Source organism: Malaya genurostris, chromosome 2 (genome assembly GCF_030247185.1).
Source record: "Malaya genurostris strain Urasoe2022 chromosome 2, Malgen_1.1, whole genome shotgun sequence".
Taxonomy (NCBI): Eukaryota; Metazoa; Arthropoda; class Insecta; order Diptera; family Culicidae; genus Malaya; species Malaya genurostris.
In genome coordinates, this window is record NC_080571.1 from 100,381,915 (window position 1) to 100,403,261 (window position 21,347).

Below are 21,347 nucleotides of genomic sequence, written 5' to 3' on the forward strand. Positions count from 1 at the left end.
ACATCGTTTTCCGTCATCTACTCATCAATCCCGTTTCGAAAATACCCATATTGTAAGGGTTTTTAAGCAATATCGATAAACCGGAAGTCCCCATATTGGATTTCCGAACCACTTCAAACATCGTTTTCCGTCATCTACTCATCAATCCCGTTCCGAAAATACCCATATTGTAAGGGTTTTTAAGCAATATCGATAAACCGGAAGTCGCCATATTGGATTTCCAAACCACTTCAAACATCGTTTTCCGTCATCTACTCATCAATCCCGTTCCGAAAATACCCATATTGTAGTAATTTCCATGGAGCCGGAAATTGTTTTCATTCTATGCAAAAACCTCTTTTTACGAAGTTGATTCGTAAAAAAAGCTTACGTTATTTGGGATTTGGTTCGTAAAAAAAGATTACGTTATATGGGATTATTAATCCAGGCCTTGATATGACAATATTCGCAACAAGGAAAAACTAAATTTTAACGATAAATTGCGCTTTTGCTGAATATGCGTGCCCCACGCTGCTCTTATGCGAATCGTACATCAGAGTGCTCACACTTCGGTGAAAATATCTGCTGCCACCTCAGAGAATTTTAGAGCTCTGCTCTAGCAATTTGAAAGTTGAAAGAAAATAAATACGCGCTCTCATGATGCGTGCACACTTTATATAACAGTGGTGTATATGTGTGAAAGAGAAGAGCTTTTGTTTATGTTGTCAGTGCGAGGGGAGAAATTATACTTGCTCTTCGATGGACATCTCTGCATATCACCTTGTAATTCCGGAACCGGAAGTCGAAATTGAGGAACTTTTTATAGGACTATAAGGCTTTTCATTTGATTTTAAGTTTTTGAAAATCGGCTCAGCCATCTCCGAGAAAAGTTAGTTCCATTTTTTGAACAAATTTGGTACATATCGGATCTAAATGAAGTTCATGTTCATGTGAATTTTGTATGGGACCATAAGTCATTTGAATCTAAGTTTGTAAAATGCGGTTCAGCCATCTCCGGGAAACTTGAGTTACAATATTTGTCATACACACAGACATTTGCATAGTTCGTCGAGCTGAATCGAAGGATCTATGAAATTCGGCACTCCGAGCCTCGATTCAAAAGTCAGTTTTTGCAGTGATCGTATAGCCTTTCTATTCGAGGAAGGCAAAAAGGACTGCAAAGTTCCATGATTTTTTTCATTTATTTAAAAGGACGCTGCTCATCTGACAACAAGTACTAATGAACTAAACTAATAAAACCAATTAAAAATGGTAATAATCAATCTAATTTTATAGCAACTGAAACTGTAAAGTGGTCATAATAAAGTCAAACATATTGCTGAACTCGTTGAAACGGCGAATCATTTCCAAAATCGGGCTGTTGTGAGCATAATTGGTGTTGCGTAGATCAGTGTGCAGTAATGATCGAGGCCGAAGGACATGTTCTGGAGTATACAGGTTAATTGGTGATAGAAGATCCGGAAAATCATATTCAGCAAGTAGTAGCTTAGATACAAAAGTGGCTTGTGAAGCACGTCGACGATCTGCTAAAGATTTAAACCTCAAAAGTTAACAACGATCTTCATATGGTGGAAGACTCAACGGCTTAAAGACTGTCCCAGAAAGTATGGACGCCTTTGATTTCGCTGTTAATAATTCACAAGTGTTAGATATTCAAATTTTATTCGATATACTGATAATATTAGACTACAACAACAGAATATTATTCTCAACATTTGCTACTTAGCCATTGTAGACTAGCTGGCGCACCTTCTTGCGAATGTTCCTCATTAAATTTCGTACAGACTACTTGGCGACAAGTTTTGACACTTTTTCGATCTTTTTGAACTGTTGAATGGTTTCGGCTGCCGAGACATGTTTCCTAAGATGTGCCTTCGTTAATGCCCAAAATTCCTCAATTGGTCGAAGTTGTGGACAATTTGGTGGATTCATGTCTTTTGGGACGAAAGTGACATTTATGGTAGTATACCATTCTACCGTTGATTTAGAGTAGTGGCAAGAAGCAGGATCTTGCCAGAAGACAACAGGATCTCTGTGGCTTGGAATCAAGGGTAGAAGTCGTTTTTGTAAACATTCCTTGATGTATATTTCGCTGTTCATTGAAGCAGTGGTGATGAAGGGTTTCGAAATCTTACCGCAGCTACAAATTGCTTGCCAGACCATAGCTTTGTTACCAAATTTTTCGAATTCAATCGATGTCTCGGACTGGTTTAACACTTGCCCTTCTCGCACCGTATAATATTGTTGTCCCTATAAGAATTTGTAATCGAGTTTCGAGTAGGTTTCGCCGTCCATGATTATGCAGCTCAAATTTCCAGGAAGAATCGTATTGTACAGCTTTCAAACCCTCGGCCTGAGCGGCCTGATCGATCTTCTTGTTTCGGACTATGTTTTAGTTGGTTCTGCTTCTTAGAGGTTCGAAGATTCAAACGTTCTTTAGCACGAAGAACATTTGACTTCGAAATGCATACTTTTTTGGCCACATCCCGAACTGAAACCTCCTTCTTTTGCTCGAACGCCTTCAGTATACGTTTACCCAACTGAGGGTTAGCAGGAACTTTTTTTCGACCCGTTTTCGGTTTATCCTCAAAAGTGTTATCCTCACCGAGCTTCCTGATTGCATTTCGCACGGCTTTTTCAAATACTCCTTCCATTTTTGTTATCTTTCTCAGTGACAGTCCGCATTCTGTGCTCCATTTGTACACCATTTTTCGAGGTTGTTCTGCTGAAAGTCAACGCATTTCGAAACAAACTAATGATAACGAATAAATAACTGCACAAGTGGTTAGAGAAGAGTGTAAACAACAGGACGCAGCCATAAAAATTGACAGATTCTGAACAATTGCGAAATGACAGCAGCTTTTGGTTGCGTCCATACTCTCTGGGACAGTCTTTACTCCACGGTAGTTCCCGTAAAGCATAAAGCACGAATTTATGTTGCACAGCTTCCAGCCTTTGAATCTAGCGTTGTATGGACACCAAACAACATTCGCAAATTCCAGCTGTGAACGAACCAATGAGCAATAAAGCGAATTAAAACAAAGTTGCTCACGAAATTTACTCGAGATTGCAAATAAAAATCCAGGCACATAATTTGCTTTGTCCATCGTTACTGAAAAATGGCGGGCACTAATTTTTCAACCAGAATAACACCCTAGCGACGGTGTAGTTAAAATTAAACATGCTCCTCGTACGAAGATAGCTAATGACGGAAAATTTCACAGAGATCCATTTTGTTTTTTACACACCATTCGTAAAACATATTAACAAGATGTTGCAACTCTCGGCAATCAGCTTTCAATTTTTAAATCGTCAACAAAAAATAATTTACCACAATGCCTTAAGACAAATACAGCATCGTTCACAAACATCGAAAAAAGAAGTAGTCCTAGAGTACTTCCCTGAGGAATTCCTGAGGTGCTTGCCAAGAATTGTACGACAACGAGATATGTTCGGAGCCATTGACAAAATCTGGTCGTGCATCTTAGTTTGCTCAGCTTGGTTAGCAAAATGTCGTGGTTCACAGAGTGGCTCGGTGCAAAACGATGTAAAAATACAAGATTTGTCACAACCGACCGACCAGGGAAAAATCCATGCTGGCAACTGCTTATATAATGGCAACAAGCTGACAATAGAGTAGTATTAATGATTGATTCGAATATTTTAGATTCAACACTCAGCAACGTGATTCCTCGGTAATTAACGACGTTACACTTGTCACCTTTTTTATAAACCGAGAACATTATAGCGTTTCCAATCAGTTCGAAATGATTACTGCTGGAGCGACAAATTGAAGATATGCGCGAGAGCACTGCTAAAATATCCGAACATTTTTTCAATATAGCGGATGGCATAGCGCTGATACCTGGAGCATACAACGGTTTGATTTTTTTAACGGTTAAAATAACCATTTGCTCGGAAATAGAATTCGAAATGCTACCGCATTCACCATATTCGTCAGATTTAGCTTCTAGAGGGCCTTTTCTCTTTCAATTTGTGCTTTGATTCATAAGTGCATAACAGTTTATGTTGAATTGTTATGCCACATAGCAGTTCAACATTAACCGCTAAGTAGAAAAAAAGTTTTTGCTGTGTTTGCAGAATACTTTTTTGTTTTGCACCGAAGTATTTGGTCGGTTCAGTTTTGACATTGTTACTTTCTTATAATTCCATAGTATACTATTAAACTTGATTTGGATCCGACTTTTGGTTTCAATGGTTGGTTGGTTTTATTTCTATCTAGTCAATAAATTCTTCTACCAGCCAAGTCTTGTTAGCTGATAACCAAACAAACTCACTTCGGACCGTTACCTGAGCTTCGGGTTTGAAAACACCGGAAAACTCCTGAGCATTGATTTTAAATAAAAACGTAAATTTGGCTTAACAGCATCGCTTGATGGATCGAAACATTTCGAAATAAACATATCTATGGAATCGTTTTTTATGTACATATATTAGGATCTATGTTACCAGCCGTGCGTCTCCATCGTTGGTAACATTAAGACGGCACACGGTTGTTTCTTGATGAAAAGAACCAGAATATGCATCACGTGCGAACTCAAATAGAGCACATTCAAGGACCAGAACAACTCTGGTACCTTTCAAATACGTATATGTTCTCAATTTTGGGGTGGATCAAATCTTTCAGTGCCATTTGTATATTAAATTTGTAACAACGAGACATTAGATGCAGTTTAGCTGATATTGTTATTCAACTAAAATACGACACTTGTGTAAAAAATGTTAAACTAGTCTTCCTCATAAATAAATATAGACAGTCTGAAGTTGAGATGTAAGATTTTACATATAAAAAGTGGGTGGGTAATGTAAGAGACATAACTGAATACGAATAAAACTGACATGCTTTTTCCACACACCACAATATCGATAATCGCACGTTTATTGTTTTTGTCAATTTTTCCAACTTTCAATGCGTCACGTACATAATTCTAACGATATAATTATTAGGTGGAACATACTAAATGTTCAAATTCCTTCATAAATTGAAAAATGCACAAAAAATCGTTTTTAGTCATCTAGGATTTACAAGTTTACGTTAGGAATTAATATGACATTAATTTCAATAACTTACTAGTGAAATCGGTCTCGAAAATACAAACTGTACTCGATTTGAAAAAATATCCACAAACCGAAAGCTGTCATATTCGGTATTATTAATTCTAAAATAAAAATTAATTATAACTTCTCGTAAGCGCGTACAAAAAATGTCTAAAATTCCTTCAAAAAATCACGAGAAATGGGAAATTATTGATCACATATACACTGATATGATATGCACTCCACATACTAGAAATTTTTAGTTATCATCTTATAAGCCGGTTTTAACTCCAAAATAAAAATAATTTTGATTGAATACTATTTAGTTCTTTTATAAAATGATTCGTAGTTGGAATCAGCTAGGTGCAAAAGTTTTGATCTGTAACAAAGAATGAAAAATTTCGCAAAAGACGAGAACTTCAATTATAAAACCTTGTTGGTTATAAATTCAATGACTAAATTGGCCGTCTTAAACAGCGTGTATAAATGTGTCCATCATACTAGTCAATTATAATCATTTTACACCTGACGCTCAACTTCGCTCGACATTACACTTTAAGTGCATATATCATTTCTTTGGTTACCTCAGAAGATACGACTTCTTGATACGACTGTGTATTCATTTCTTATGAAAAAGTGTCAATAAACTATTAAATTCTCATATAGAACTTGCACCCTAATCTTCAGCTGTTGGAACCATAAGTCACACCAGACGGTACAAAGTGATTACCTTCAACCAACCAATTTCTTCATGTCCTTCACAGAATCCAAACCCAAAAAAAAAACAATTTTCAGTCTGTCCCTCGAATCATTTTCTCGTTTTCTCTCACCAATTCCGGCTAGACAAGGGAAAGCTGTTCGTTCTGATATTGAATGGTCGCAACAGTTGGCGCCACCACGGTCTAGGTTTAATCGTTATGGCGATTCTTTTTTCCTTTGGTTTTGCTATATTTTGTAGACGTGGCCCTGGGTATCATTTGGAAGAAAACTTAGCGCTGCAGATTACGGGATGATCTGCTCTAAGGTTGTCATTCGCAGCACGAAAATATTTTCTCTCAGACCGGTCGGCTAGTGCAGTTTTCACAGACGGTGCTAGCATCTGGCGAGCAGCGCAAAATCATTCATCGGCTTTCCTTTGAATCTTCGATATTTATGATCATAAACAAGATGAGTGTGTGGATAGAATTTTTTGCAGAGTGTTAAGTATACTGATTTATGCAGATACTTCAGATCAAACGATTGATTCGATTTTGAGATGCTTATGCTGAATAAGTAAGTTTACAATATTGCTTCTACAGTTTTGTTAACAACTTCATAAATTCTGTAGATCGGTGAATAAGTAGCATGATTCATTGGCAATGAAGTTTACTGTGAAGGCGGCCTCCGTTGAACATAAGAATCAGCTGGTGAATGGAATTCTATGAAGTATGATACCACGAACACAGATTTTTTTAATCGATTTTGTGATTTATCATGCAATCACTATGAAAACCGACATCATCATTCGATTCAGCTCGATGAACTGAGCGAAAGTCTGATGGCATTTTTCATTGAAAAACACTGGTGGCGTGGATTGTTCTGGTTTTGAACTTTCGAACAGAAATGGCAATGAAACACCGTCAGAATATTGCATTTCTGCTCGAAAGTGCATAATCAGAGTAATCCACGCCACCAGTGTTTTTCAATGAAAAACGGCACGAGTGTGTGGCAAACATTGTCACTCAATATTCTCAGAAATGGCCGAACCGATTTTTACAAACAGAAATTCAAATGAAAGGACTTACGGTCTCATATTAATTTTTTTATTTCAATCCTATTTCCGGTTTCCGTTTCCGGCTACAGGGTGATATGCATAAAAAATAAGAATAAAAGTAATTTTTACCATTTTGAGATGTCATAAGAAGATATAGGGATAGGGTGCTTAGAGTAAAAATGTCATTTTCAGTCATTATGTGATGAATAGCGAATAGTAAATTTTTAAATTTGCTTATAAGTTTATCTAGTCAGCAGATCGAAATAATCTATTGCCAAATAAACTCATGTCAGATTTTCATATAATCAAACTCAAATTAACAGGACTGATAGTCCAATAAAAAATATCCAAGTCCCACTGTCGGTTCTAACATTACAAAGTGGTAAGTTTTCACTAGTACAAATTAGAAATTCGTAAAAAATCTTCCAAGTTGGGTTCAAAACTGTTCCAATTTGGAGGGGGGAAAGGTGTGGGTGGTTTATGTGCCCGGGTTGGCGGTTCAATGCATAGGGTGCTGGTCTTACAAGCCAGTGCACAGTGGTCCGAAACGGGAGATTAGCGTGACAAAAATATTTTCACTATTCAATTTCAGTTTTTTTGTAGTTGGTGTCTTCACAAAAGTTGTTTGTACACAAGTGATGCTCCTTTTGTTGAAACAAAGTTACAAGGGTGGTCCTTATTTAGATTGAAATCTGAAATCTAACTTTCTTAATTGAATTTAAAAAACGATTCCATTGCACAATAAAGTTGTAGGAACTTTTTTGTTGAGCAACTTAGAGTAGAGTGGCTCCCGAAAAATCACTTTTTTGTTCTAACTTTATTGTGAAACGATTATTGGAAAAACTGCCTTAAGAAGGGTTGTTGAACTAATTATTTGCTGAAATAAGCTTTTGCATATCAGATACCAGTAAAAACTTATGATTGTTTTTTCATCAAAAACTAGTCAAGCTTAAAATATCAATATTCATTAGATACCAGATCGATAAAAATGTATCCTATGTTTTTTCTGAAAGGTAAAAATTTAAGAAAAAATTGGAAGGGTGTTATTTTTCTGAACTTATTTAAATTAGTCTTAAAAATATCTTTAAAAAAACTCAAAATACATTGCATAACTCTTAAACGCCTTAACGTATCAACATACTTCCTTTAGAAAAATAATAGTATCAAATTAGTTCCACAAGTGTTCCATGAAACATACAAAAATTACAACTGAAAATAGATTGTAGAACAGTTTTAAATAATTTATCACCAAAATAACTATTTCAATTGAGTTTGCGCAAGTAAGTTATTTATTATTTATTTAGGCCCGGCTTTGACTTAATTATGGTCGTTCTCCGGGCACGTTTAACTTCTCGTTTGTTAATAATTTCTTAATTTTTACATGACGAACGAACTTGTGAATGATAACGCAGTTATAAGAGAAAGTGCATTGAACCGCCAACCCTGTTAAAAATTACCCGTTTCTTACATAGCATCAAAAGTTGAAGTGATTTATTTGGTAATACCTATGTTGATTTAATTTTGCTTTACCTTTATATCAATAAAAAAAAGATTCATTCCGTCTAGGATTTTATTCGATAATGATCAGTGCAATAAAATTTCATTCCATTCAATTGAAACCGAAAGAGACACACATTGCCGATCACTCTGCTACACAGTGGTTCAAAAGCGCAAATTCACGCTCTTAATTGATAACTCATAGGAATGTTGTCTTTCAGGAACAGTATCTTCAGCAAAGTGGCTCAGAATGTTAGACGCCATCTTTTGGCTAATTTTATTTTTGTGATTAATCTCCCGAACATATCTCGCCTGCAGACGATCGCAGACGAGTAATTCAACCACGGTATGAAAGCTCTTTCGAAGTAGTTTAATATGTAAGTAGTCTCATCTGCACCTTTCTGCGCCGTTTTGATGATAAACAAGTTGAAATTTTGCAATAAAAAACATGAAAAATGGTTGAAATGATAGCAGCATAGTATGTTTGAGAAAGTTTTGTAGTTTTTAATGATGAAAAACTTTGAATAGCATGAAAAACTCATATAAATTGAAAATATATGTGATTTCTTACAAAAACTGGTTTTAGGACGCCCTTTTCAGAAAATACATTATATCATGAATTAAGCTCAAGTTATGGGAATAGTACCTTCCGAAATTTTTTTTGAAATAACTTTCTGAACATCTTTGTCGAAGTAACTTAGCCCTTATGTTGGCTTTGAACTAAAATAATATCTTTTTTTTTTTTTTCACTTTTAGGGGGATCAATCACATAAATAAAATTTTCCAAAAGATGGCGTCTATCAATCTGAGCAACTTTGCTGAAGCTACTGTACTTCAAAAACCACGTTCCTATGAGTTATTACACTGTGTGCTGTAGTAAAGTTCAATATCTAACACACAACGTTCGCTGACGTACCGAATGGGCAACATAGGTGGGCCAGCGATGCCAACTCTACGGATTTATGGGATCTAAGGATTTCTGTCTTTTCTACGGATCTACGGATGCATCTTACGAAATCTACGGACTAAGTATTATTTTACCAGAAATCTCCAGATTTCGTTTCTTTTATCTAGATATCATATAAAAAATAATATTTATAATATTTCATCATATAATCTATTTTATGTGATTGTACGAGTTTAGGTAGACTCAAAACCGAATCTACAGATATGACCTTAAGGAAAAGTGACTTGGATCATCGGCTCTTAAGGGCTGCGGCCAGTAGGTCGCTTATAACCACGTGTCTCGCTCTGCGTATTACATTTCTCTCCATGCTCTCTGGCAAATGTGTAAAATGACTCTCGATGAGCCGGGTGGCCAGAAAAGTTTCGATATTTTCGGTTACAAATTTGACTATATCAATCAATGGAATAGGATTGACATATGTTAGCATCTCCATCCAATGAAGCTACCGCCTATTTGGCAGCCTTGCTTAACCGATGTTATTTCTCTCTCATTTTTCGTTACGTTACCAGGAAACTGGAGCAGAAAAATTGCGCGTGCATAGAAATCGACTTACCTTCACAAAAATAATATTCATTACATTTTTATCGCGACAACATGTATGTTTTTATGAACTAATCGCATCTAAATTAAATTATCTAGACATTGTCAGGATAGATTTTTGATGCATGTCTTTGAAGGTGAGATATTCAATGAACAAGTTGAAAGTTGCCGTTTTGCAGCTATGCAATTCTTCCTTCAGAAAAAGACTTTCCTGACCTTAGAGGTGAATGAATCATTCTTAAATTTTCCCAGAATAATCTAAACTAATTTTCTAAGAAATTGTCAATTGGGTTTTTTGATATTCGTCACCGTTTCTGAGAAAATCAGATTTGAAGCGTGAAAATAGCCCTCTAAAACACACTGGCCTCAGACCTTAGAGAGCAAATTCTAAATAAGTAGAAATGTGCATTTATCCTTCTTCAGCGGAATCAATGAGGCATTGTAAGTGAGAAATACTATCTCTCTTTCAATAGGCTCAGGTATAGTCAGGGATGCCACTTTTGCAGATATTCAAAAAAGTGGCAAAATATTTTTGATTCGCAGATTAGTTGATTATTTTAACTTCCAACAATGATAAATAAGTTCGCATATGCATGCATATGAAAGAAAAACGGCTCATAGTATTAAAAATAGACCTTCAGTTCAATCTAAATAAGCAGATGAACTGATACTTCGAATTGGTTCACTTTAGTAAACTGATCGGTTCGGAAACTGTTATCAATATGAGACGATTCTCACACTTCTAGGGGGCAGCATTCAGTTCTTCGTTCGTTTCTCATTCAATCGAAACTCAGTTTAATTATCGTCAGTTTATTTCTTAAAATAATTTTGTCGTGAATACGACTTACTTTACTATGGGGTGCCTTCTCAAAATTTACCCTCTGAGAGAGTGATAAGTTTTTGATCGTGAATATCTCTTGTTGTATCTAACGAATCAACATATTTTTTGCGACATGCCATCGGAAATGATTCAGTAAAAACCATTCAAGCGAAGAGGTTGTGTTTCGATTGTACTGGCTCGTGAGTTAACGGCTGCTACCGAGACAATTCTAAGCTTCAGGTAGTTAAACTGCCCATAGCAAACGCAATATTCGGGGCGTTTCCCGACTGGAAAGCTAGCAACGAAGGCCATCCCGTTCATACGCACAGAGGTGTAGAGACACAGAGGTGCGAGAGCAAAGAAGTGACGAGTCACAGAGGTGCCATCGCATAAAGGTGCGAAGACGAAGGGGTGCAAAGGCACAGAGGTGCTTAAGCAACCCAGTGCTGATCTACCAGGTACCAGAATTTGTACGCTGCGTAGGATCAAAAGAGACGGCATATATCGCTACACTGCAAGCATCGCATTTAATCGCCACCGAGAGCAAAAGCACCGTACCTGGGGTCAGGTACAGGCAGCACAGCAAGTGCAGTGGTGTCCACAACGACGGCAGAGCAACTGAGATAGCAGTAAACGACTGAAGACTGCCAATTGGAAACAGCAGAAGACTGCCAATTGGAAATCGTTGGAAGAGCTTCACGTCGTTCTTCACGATAAAGGAACAGAGACATCAGCTACAAGGTAGATTAAATTTAATTTATTTTTTATTTCTTATATCTGAAATTTTACTAAACATAAGTTTTTATTTTGGTATTATTAATTTGCAAAAAAATTTAATGTAATGGATGATCTCATGGAAGATCATCCGAATCCGATTCCGGATACTAGTGAGAGTTTAAATACTCCGAGGGCTAAACATTATCCACAGGGTACCACTGGGCCATGGATAGTCTATCTTCGAAAAAGATTTTAAACTTGATGCAAATTACAAAGGATTTGACATCACACTTCTCTGAAGTTAAAGAAATCTGTAAGGTTAATAGAGATAAAATTCGAGTTGTTGTTAACGACTTGAAACAGGCAAACGATATTGTAACCTGTAAATTATTTGCTATTGAATATCGAGTTTACATTCCATCGAAGGAGGTAGAAATTGACGGTGTTGTGACTGAAGCAAGTCTGACAGCAGATGATTTACTTAAAAATGGAGTTGGCCGTTTTAAAAACTCCATGCTTGAGGGAGTTAAGATACTCGAGTGCAAACAATTGTACTCAGCATCTATTGTCGATGGAAAAAAGTTTTATCGTCCCTCAGATTCGTTTCGCGTAACATTTGCCGGATCTGCATTGCCTAGCCATGTCTATATCGATAAAATTCGTCTTCCTGTTCGGCTTTTCGTACCGCATGTTATGAATTGCACGAACTGTAAAAAATTCGGACATACAGCTACTTACTGTAGTAATAAGTCCAAATGTATCAAATGTCAAGGGCCTCATAAGGATAATCTTTGCGATAAAGATGTTGAAAAATGTGTTTATTGTGGGGAAAGTCCTCATGATGATCTTTCAGTGTGCGCTGCATTTAAGCTGCGTAAAGACAAAATGAAGCTTTCTTTAAAAGCACGGTCTAAGCGCACATATGCAGAAATGCTCAAAACGGTCATACATGTCTCCCCTTTGGAAACCGAAAACGGTTTTTCAAATCTTGCGGAGCCAGAGGAATCTGACTCTGACGGAAATAGTGAAGATACCTCGTTCGTCACTCCTCAAGGGTCTGTTAAGAGGAGATTACCAAACCATAAAATACCGAAAAAGACACCTAAAATTACACCTTCAAAAAAAGATCCCCGTGTTAAAGTTAAAAAGCCAAATTTAAAACCAAAAACTGTGCCTCCTGGTTTGTCAAATTCACAAACCAATCCAGGAACTAGCTCAAGAAAAGACAATAATCCAGTGGGCTCCATTTCACATTCACCAACAGGATTACTGAAATTTTCGGAAATTGTAGAATGGATATTCGCTGCATTCAATATTTCTGAACCTCTAAAGACCATCATAACAGCATTCCTACCAATAGCTAGAACTTTTTTGAAACAGTTATCAGCTCAATGGCCAGCTCTTTCAGGTTTTGTATCATTTGATGGATAATTTATCATCCACCGCAAATGATTCAATCACTGTCCTGCAGTGGAATTGTCGAAGCATCATGCCAAAACTTGATTCATTTAAAGTTTTGTTGCATAGTCAAAAATGTGATGTATTTGCTTTGTGCGAAACATGGCTTACATCAAACATAGCCTTAAATTTTAATGACTTTAACATTATACGTCTCGATAGAGACTCCCCGTATGGTGGAGTGCTTTTAGGAATTAAGAAATGTTATTCCTTTTATAGATTAAACATTCCTTCGACTTCTAGTATAGAAGTTGTTGCTTGTCAAATAAACATTAAAGGAAAGGACATTTGCATTGCTTCGGTATATATTCCTCCAAGAGCTCAAGTTGGACAACGACAGCTTAATGAAATTGTCGAAGCCCTTCCTGCTCCACGTTTGATTTTAGGAGATTTCAATTCTCACGGAATGATGTGGGGTTCCGTTTACAATGATAGCAGATCATCTCTAATATATAATATTTGCGACAATTTTAGCATGACGGTACTAAATATGGGTAGCATGACACGGATCCCAAGACCTCCTGCACGTCCAAGTGCATTAGATTTATCTCTTTGTTCGACTTCAATTCGACTAGATTGCACCTGGAAAGTATTTCCTGATTTACACGGTAGCGATCATTTACCAATCATCATCTCAATTAGCAGTAACAAAGGCATTGCTAATTCAGTTAATGTTCCATATGATTTGACAAAAAATATTGACTGGATTAAATACCAAAGTAATATTTCAAGTGTCTTAACTTCAATGGAAGAGCTCCCCCCACTTGAAGAATATGACTTCCTCGTTTGTTCGATTCTGGAGGCCGCAGAACAAGCCCAAACCAAACGATTTCTTGGTCCATCGTCTAACAAAAGGCCTCCAAACCCTTGGTGGGACAAAGAGTGCTCAGATGCTAAGCACGCGAAACAAAATGCTTTCAAGACGTTTTTAAAACGAGGAGGAGGAACTCCTCAGAATTTTGAAAATTTCTTGACTTTAGAAACCAAGTACAAGAGCATACTTCGGGCCAAGAAATGTAGCTATTGGAGACATTTTGTCGAAGGTTTGTCAAGAGAAACCTCAATTAGCACTCTTTGGAATACGGCCAAACGAATGAGGAATCGTAACGTAGGAAATGAGAGTGAGGAATACTCGAACCGATGGATATTTGATTTTGCGAGGAAAGTTTGTCCAGATTCTGTTCCTACGCATAGCATTATAAGGGAATCTTTTCCAAATAATGGTTCCATTGATAGCCCCTTTTCAATGATGGATTTTTCCATAGCACTCATGTCTTGTAACAATAACGCTCCTGGGATGGACAGAATTAAATTCAACTTAGTGAAGAATCTGCCCGACCTCGCAAAAAGACGTTTGTTGGAATTGTTCAACAAGTTTCTTGAGCAAAATATTGTTCCACCTGACTGGAGGCAAGTGAAAGTTATCGCATTCAAAAGCCGGGGAAACCAGCTTCCAATCACAACTCATATAGACCCATTGCGATGTTGTCCTGCATCAGAAAATTGTTCGAAAAAATTATTCTACGACGTCTCGACACTTGGGTCGAGACGAACGGTTTGTTGTCAGATACTCAGTTTGGCTTCCGTAGAAATAAAGGGACGAATGATTGCCTTGCATTACTTTCGTCTGACATCCAAATTGCCTTCGCTCAAAAGCAACAAATGGCATCTGTATTTTTAGACATTAAAGGAGCATTTGATTCAGTTTCCATTGATGTTCTTTCAGACAAGCTCCACCAACATGAACTTCCACCGGTTATAAATAATTATTTGCACAACCTTTTGTCAGAGAAACGCATGCATTTTTCACATGGCGATTTGGCAACATTCAGAATTAGCTACATGGGTCTACCGCAAGGCTCATGCCTCAGTCCGCTCCTTTATAATTTTTACGTGAATGACATTGACAGCTGTCTAGTAACCCCATGTACACTAAGACAATTGGCAGATGATGGCGTAGTTTCAGTTACTGGATCCAAAGCTATTGATCTGCAAAAACCATTGCAAGATACCTTAGATAACTTGTCCGTTTGGGCTGTTCATCTGGGTATCGAATTTTCTGCGGAGAAAACAGAGCTGGTCGTCTTTTCAAGAAAGCATGATCCCGCGCAGCTTCAGCTTCATATGATGGGAAGAATGATCCAACAGGTTTTGACTTTCAAATACCTTAGGGTGTGGTTTGATTCCAAATGCACGTGGGGAGGACACATTAGGTTTCTGATAACAAAATGCCAACAAAGAGTAAATTTTCTTCGAACAATAACAGGATCTTGGTGGGGTGCTCATCCGGAAGATCTAATAAAATTGTATCAGACAACGATACTTTCAGTGATGGAATATGGATGCGTTTGCTTTCGTTCTGCTGCAAACTCTCATATTATCAAACTGGAGCGAATTCAGTATCGTTGTTTGCGAATTGCTTTAGGTTGCATGCATTCGACACATACAATGAGTCTTGAAGTTCTGGAGGGAGTTCTTCCATTGAAAGATCGTTTTTGGGAGCTTTCATCGCGACTGCTAATAAGATGTGAGGTACTGAATCCTCTGGTTATTAATAACTTCGAAAGGCTAGTTGAGCTTCAATCTCAAACAAGATTCATGACAGTATATTTTAACCATATGTCACAGGAAATCAACCATTCAAGATATATTCCTATCCTCGTCAGCATCCAAAATGTCCCTGACTCAACTTTATTTTTCGACACATCCATGCAGCGCGAAGTGTGTGGAATCCCGGAACACCTACGCTCGATGGAAATCCCAAAAATATTTACAAGTAAGTTCAGGCATATTGACTCTGAGAAAATATTTTACACGGACGGATCACGAATTGAAGAGGCTACTGGGTTTGGTATATTCAACAATAATGTTTCGGTCTCATTTAAGCTTCAAGAACCTGCATCTGTTTATATAGCAGAGTTAGCAGCAGTTCATTATAGTTTGAGTGTAATCGTCACATTATCTCCAAACCATTATTTCCTCTTCACAGATAGTCTGAGTGCAATTGAAGCCATTCGCTCAAACGCTGCTTGCGAAAATGAACCTTTTTTCTTGGGCAAAATAAAACAGTGCCTGAACGTCATATTGAATAATAATTATCAAATCACAATAGTTTGGGTTCTGGCTCATTGCTCCATTCCAGGCAATGAAAGAGCCGATATTTTAGCCAAACGTGGTGCTATTGAGGGTGAAATTTATGAGAGACCGATTGCTTTCAACGAATTCTATAGCGCGTCTCGCCAAAGAACACTTGCCAGCTGGCAAGCTTCTTGGGATAAAGATGATCTGGGTCGGTGGATGCACTCAATTATTCCGAAAATATCGACAAAGGCATGGTTCAGGGGACTGGATGTGAGTAGAGATTTCATTCGTGTGATGTCCAGACTCATGTCCAATCACTACACGTTAGATGCACATCTCCTTCGAATTGGACTTTCCGAGACTAATCATTGTGCTTGCGGCGAAGGTTACCGCGATATTGACCATGTTATTTGGACATGCGTGGAGTTTCGTGATGTCAGATCTCAACTAATTAATTCCTTGCGTACCCAAGGTAGACTATCCAATGTCCCAGTTCGCGACATTCTTGCTTGTCGTGACCTTCCATACATGAAACTTCTTTATCATTTCATTAAATCCATTGGAGTTCCAATTTAAATTTTATTTTATGTTAGACTGTCTGCTGCTGCTGTACAACAAATCGTTCGAGAAAATGTTCCGAACAGTGTTTAATATCGTAGTGAGTTCCACAATTTGGTTCTTCTGTAAGGCAGGAATGAATCCCGTACAGCATCCGGATAGTTTCTTTCAATGAAATGCCAACCCGAAATGAAATAATCGAAATTTGAATTCTATATGGTCTATTTTTATAGCCGTTAGGACCGCCAATTAGTGAAAAAGCTACAAACGAAATCAGGTGAAAACAAACCTGTCAGCAAAAATTGGATCAGTTTTATCTCTATCGCCACTGCGAGCAGATGTATTTTGTGTCGTTTACAAAGCTAGTTTCGCTTCCGACAAGAGCGATTATGTCACAGCTGCCAGTCATTGGTGAAAAAGTAACGGTGGAGAGCATTACACAAAATCAGCCTTTCTAATGGCTCTAAAAGTTTTCTAAAGAACTATTAGGATTTGTTGTTCGCAAATCGAAGGAAAATATCCTCAGTTTAGTGCAAATCTAGAACAGTTTGGTTAAATTTGTGAACTTTTCGCTATGTGAAATTCACAGTAATCGAGATCAAGTGAAGCCTTCTTTGTTTTTGCGAAAAATGTGGAAAAGGGGAATGCTTGCATAATTCATACAATTGATCAACTAATTGATATTCGGAAGTGTTAAGGAACATGTTAGTTGTTTTCGTATTCACGACATCCAGTTATGTCTCTGACATTACCCACCCGCCTTTTTCAATTGAATGAGAGAGGGCCCTTAAAATAAATTGGTTCAATATAATAGATGAAAGGTAAACCAGACATGACATGGTGAAATCTGCATAGCACTGAGACTGAAAGCGCACCAAATCACAATTGAATACGAAAATAAGTAATATACCAGGGCTTGATTGAGGTATACGAATAATCGAAATTTTAGAAATATGAGTAATGAGAATTGTTAAAAAATATATGAATCGAAGAAAAAATGTTTCAAATTTTATTTTATATTTGAAAACAAAAAAAAGTACGATTTTAACAAACAAAATTGGAAAGTTCATAAATTCAAAGTTCTACAAATATTATTTATTTTTAGAGTAAGCTCATAACTAATATTTCATACGTTTGTCAAGGAATTAAATCAAACTAATGCACTGAGAAAAATGAAATATCTTATATTGCATTTTCATTAAAAAAATTTGCAATATCAAACCAGAACTTTGGTCACTCTTTCAATAGCATAAATTGTTGTGTGAAACCCAAATTATAATATATTTGCAATTTTTTTCTCTGCATGTAGTTGGTTGTAATTTTTTTAAGATTTTAAGAGCGGCTGATATTAATGATCTCGGTTAATTTTGTAAATGGCCGTATGAGCAAGTGAAAGTGAAAGTCTGGCTGTTGTGGAGTGACGATGAACATTTTATGTAAATTTTCCAGTACAGACCAGAATTCTAAGGATTTAGGTATCATATCACTCAAAGGCTTCTGAGGTAAATGTTTCAACGGCTTAGTAATCAATAGAAGAAAAATAAATAAAGAGCAATTGTCGTTTGCTTATACGGCCTTTTGAAAAATTCGCAGAGGTGAGAATGTTTTGTGGTAGATGGAGGGCGAGACTATGAGATTTCAACTCCATTGGGCTTTTTCTTGCTTCTAAATAAATAGATAAAGAATTGTTGCATGATTAACTGGATCATGGATAAGTTTTTCATCCTCTCTACATTGAACTTTGCACATTGGTTGGTATGCCATAAACATTAATGTTGACATTATGATGGAAATCAAAACACAAATACAGTGTTGCCAGTATGATTGTAGTACTAGGATGTGATGATGAATTATTTTGTGTTTGAAGTTAATTAACCCTCAGGGTACGGACTATAAAAAAGTTACGTTCAGTACGGACAGGGTTAGCCTAACCCGGCGACTTTGATTGGGTGTATATCGAGCTGTACTTTGTCAATTTGAATAATTTTTTTTTATTTTGTGTGAAATTGTCTCAAAAATATAATAGAGTTGTCAGATTAATCATTTAACTGATTGAAAAAAAATTATAATGAAAAATGTGAACGGGTCTTGAATTTTTTTTGTAAAAAACGTTTGTTTTTCAAAATGCTGTAACTTTTTGAAAAAAAAATATTAACATTGTATAACTCGCATTTGAAAGGTAAAAAGTAGTTCTTACAAATGTCCATAACGGTTTTTTGATTTATTCCAAAAACTATATTTTTTTTGAAAAATGAAAATACGCGTTTTTTCGAGTTAGCGAAAAAACGTTGTTTCGTTGATTTATGATGATAAAGGTTAAAATTAATGTTTTTAATGCGTGTTCTTTAACAAAAAATTACAAGAAACAAAATTTAATGAGTTATAATTCCCTACGAGCAGCAAAGATTTCGATATAAGACGTACGTTCAAGTAATTGAGATCTACTACAATACTTCGCTTACACCATGTACAACGCGTTATTTTGAGGTTAGAGTCTACAAAATTAGGTAAAGAGTACGTATTCTTACTTACCTTTTTATTCCTCAGCGGCAAACAGACGAAAATTAAAACATAAATTTTTTGAAAATTTTGGATTTTGTAACGTTCGATACGGACTGGGTGTACCACACCCGAGCACAATGTTTATATGTGTCTAGCTCGGACACAAAGCAGAGACTGACTCTGCCGCTTGGGCCTCTAATAGTGTGTACCTATAAGTTTTCCCCCCCTGGTCCGGACCCCCCTCGCCGACTTCTCTTCGTATGGCGCTTCTTTCAAATTTCGCTCGGGTTACGGTAACCCAGTCCGTACCCTGAGGGTTAAAGCAGGCCACATTTTTCTGTATGATGACAGGATACTCAATCCATTGGCATTTGTAGAGTTATTGAGATGGCATACTTTAATTTTATTTGAAATTTATATAAATGGGAAAATTTCTTTTATGGACCCTATCGAGGTGTAAAAATACATACCTGTATTCATAAACTGTATTCATTGTAATAATTCAATAACACTCCTAGTATGGCGGAAATACGACAAACCTCAATCATTTTTCAATTTAAATTCAAATCCGGTAACACTGTTTCTATTTCGCTTTCAGTACGGAGCGTACACGAAAATACTCACTGAGATGTCGCTGTCATATCGTAGGAACGTTTTTTTATATATTTTTGCTGTCGGCTTCACTATCGCAAAAACCGGTTCAATCATTTGCCATTGATTTACGCGCTTCACGCATTTCGCATTTTATTTTCCACTAGTCTTTTCACATGGTGCACGTCTGCGTAGAAAAACCGCACGTAAACAAAACTGACAAAAACACTTCGAGTATGCATTATAAGCCACGAATGAACGAACGAACGAACGAACGAACCGACCGTATGCTAGGGGGCTAACCACATGGTCTATGCTATTTCTGGCCACTGGATGCTACCGTCGCACTGATAAATGATATTTTATTCCGTTTACAATTTTCACGCGAATGTTTCGGTTTTTGGCTCCTCTTTCGCACTCGATTACTCGTTCATAATTATTTATACGTACGTTTTGGGATCAATCTTTAACGCTGCCACTTTTTTTTCTCTACCCCTCACTGCACAGAAAGTCGGACTCACGACGCCACGGGCGCACGAAACGGATCAATTAGGTCAACTTTTACCCGCGTTTCGGGACTCGCGCAAATTTCGAAACTAGCCAGTTTAGCAGTGTGCGGCTGTGGCAAATTTGGAACGAGCGTCCGCCAGAGGCTGCCTTCTGCCAATGGAAGAAAACTGTAACTGAGCGTTATGGAGCGATGTTCGGACGGATCAGGGCTCACCAGCTCGCAGAGGTACCAAACAGTGCAGTGTGCAGCAGCGTCAGTCCGGTGTTGGTCCAGTGCGGATTGGACGACAGCCCGACTGGGCCGGTTGCATTCGTACAGCATTCAGTCAGTGGAGCAGTAGAGCAGTTTGGTAAATAAAAGAGAGCATACCTTTCCCATCTCCTCGTCACATCCAGCGCGATAAAAGCTGCTGCTGCCAAATGATCAGCTCTGATGATGGTAATGATGACGCTGGTGTTGGTGATGGTGGTGTCTGTGGCGCTTAACCTATACAATGCGTGAGATAGCAATGCCTACTGCTTGCTATTTAATCGAACACAGCGGTCGGTCGGCGCATTACTGCAAAACTCTGAAACCATAAATGGTGATGACAATGTTTGACGAAGGTGTTTCGAGGATTGCCATGGAACACTATGAGAAGATTACAGTAGGTTCAGAACATTTTGCGACTCAATACATTATAGCAAACTAATTATTTTCAGTTTAATGTTCTTCGTGAAACTGATGTAAGACAGAATGGCAGTTAATTTATTTTATTTTCAAATTGCCCGACTACCACTCTACCAACGTCATTTTGACAGCTGAAGGAAAATGTCGGATAAGTGCTAGTTTTGAAAAAGTCGGTTCATTATTTTTTAATGCAAAAATCGGATAAACACATTGAATTCAAAAATGGGGATTTGGTTGGTTTCATATCGATTGATTAATATTACATCATGAAAATATCGCGGAGCTAGGATAGGTCGTCATAAATAGCGTGCGTGCTTTCAAATATTTAGATCGTTTTATCTACTAAGATAAATCTTGGTCATTTCCTCGCTGCACTCATACCACTCCTTTCCTGTGACACTTGTGGTGATGCAGAGGATTGTGCAAGTGTTGAACTAACATTCCTTCCCTTCCTATAGTGACATGCATGGACGTAGCCATCTACGCTATTGATCATTTCATGCTCTAAGTCAGTTTATGTTGCACGTTAAGCATGTTCTACTACTACAATGCAATAATCACGGGCGAAGAAATAAACTAAGCTGTATGGTTCATTTAGAGTTCCCAATGTATTTTTAGGTCGAAT

The 21,347-nt window shown here is 37.3% G+C and overlaps 1 protein-coding gene across 1 annotated transcript in view; it reads right to left on the reverse strand.

The window, feature by feature from the left end:
• The window catches only part of LOC131432609 (uncharacterized), a 311,087-nt gene extending 290,704 nt beyond the window's left edge, over positions 1-20,383 (reverse strand). The window contains exon 1 of the mRNA XM_058598975.1: positions 19,422-20,383. The gene's annotated coding sequence lies outside the window, so the exon portion shown is untranslated. The remainder of the gene's footprint in view (positions 1-19,421) is intronic.
• Positions 20,384-21,347: the final 964 nt, after the last annotated feature.